This window comes from Microtus pennsylvanicus, chromosome 7 (genome assembly GCF_037038515.1).
Source record: "Microtus pennsylvanicus isolate mMicPen1 chromosome 7, mMicPen1.hap1, whole genome shotgun sequence".
In the NCBI taxonomy this organism is placed as follows: Eukaryota; Metazoa; Chordata; class Mammalia; order Rodentia; family Cricetidae; genus Microtus; species Microtus pennsylvanicus.
The window spans coordinates 31,643,974-31,645,684 of NC_134585.1; the positions used below are offsets into that span (position 1 = coordinate 31,643,974).

General features: G+C 49.5%; 1 pseudogene; it reads right to left on the reverse strand.

Moving 5' to 3' along the window:
• Positions 1–528: 528 nt before the first annotated feature.
• LOC142853983 (myosin regulatory light polypeptide 9 pseudogene) lies at positions 529–1,236 on the reverse strand (annotated as a pseudogene).
• Between the last annotated feature and the right edge of the window lie 475 nt (positions 1,237–1,711).

Sequence of the window (1,711 nt, forward strand, 5' to 3'; positions counted from 1 at the left end):
TTGGAGAAGGCAAAATCATAAACTGACAACCATCAGAAAGATCCCGAGGAGGGATAAGCCACTACCCGGAGCCAACAGTGATATACCAGGAATGTTAGAAGGCAGAGAAGCAAGAAGCCCTGAGCCAGGGGATTGTTTTGTTTGTTTGTTTGTTTTTTGAGACTTGGTTTCACTGTGCACCCTTAGCTGTCCTTGAACTCACCGTTGTAGACGCGGCTGGCCTCCAGCTCACAGAGATCCACACACCTCTGCTTCTGGGATTAGAGGTGTGCACCACCACCGCCCTGCTGAGTCAGAGGGTTTTGTTGTTGTTTCGCTGTGTTTAGCCTTTTATTAAGCCTGAATCCCCTCAGACAACCACCTTCTAAGTGTGCATTCTGAGCACTGGGGGGAAGAGGAGGGTATGATCTGGTGACCAGACAGGTGTATGTGAGGATTGTTATCCTTTAAAGGGACCTGGTCAATGTGTGTGTATTCGTGGAGATGCTGGGAACGAGGGTCTAGCACTAGCACATGGGTGCTTGCTTCTTAGGAGTCGCTGAGGAAAGAGAAGGCGTGATCAAAGCCCCATATCTTCAGGGTCTTTCCCTTGGTCCCTCCTTTGGCTCCCTTCCACAGACTGTGGTCTTTCCTTGCAGGGGGTCAGAGACCCTTCCTAGTGCTAGGAATTCCTACTTCTGGCTGCTGTATGTACACTCTGAATCTTGAGACTCACTCGAACCCTAGCACCTAGGGGAGGGTTGTGGCTACGACACAGAGCTGGCACAGGTGAGCATGGCACGGGTGGAGGAGGTCAGTGGGATGGGGCCTGAGCACTGGAATTGCCTACCTGTCTTCTTTGTCCTGGGTACCATTTTTGAGGATGTGGGTGAACTCTGTGCAGTTGAACTCGCCATTCTTATCAATAGGTGCCCCATAGGACATTTTGCCCAGCCCTTCATCTGGGAAGCTGTTGCCCATGGCCTCCTCACCAAAACCGGTGAAGGTGTTCCAGATGTGTGTGCTATTCAGCTTTTCCATGAGCAGACTGAGAAACAGGGTGGAGATGATAGGGCGTAGTGCCTCGCTGACCATGCTCTACAGGTACCCATCCACTGGACTCTTCCCCAGAGAGCTCAGCGTGTCATTCATGGCCCCCTCGCCAATGAAGCTGCCACAGTTGCAGTCAATCATGTTTGAAGCCTCCTTAAACTTCTGGACCTTGGACTGGTCAAACTTTGGGACGACATTGGACATAGACCACTTAGGTCACTTTTTTTGGTGTCCTTGGCTTTAGTTGACTTGCTGGACATCTTGGTTTCGAGTGGGTGGGGCTTCCCTGGTGCCAAGAAGATGCTGGAGGGTATGGGGGGCTGACAGCTGTGACTCTGGAGCCAGGGGTTTATTATGGTGGTTTCTGTAGCCAGGAATAGATTGAGGCAAGATAAACGAGTTTAGCTTTGACCAGTTTGAGCAATTTCAGTGAATAGAGGTTCTTGCTAGTTGTCTGACTTGTGGCTCTGGGATGAAGAGGCCATGGTGTACAATAAAAGAACTTAACCAAGGAAGCAGTTGGGGATATGCTGGTCCCTATAAGTTTGGCCTGGCCCCAACATGTAAAAATATCAGGAAAACCATGATGAATAAAATGGTATAAGAAAACAAAAACAAAGACTTAAGCTGTCCAGTAGTAATGAAACCAGCGAATCTTATGCGTTTGTCTCCTACCCTG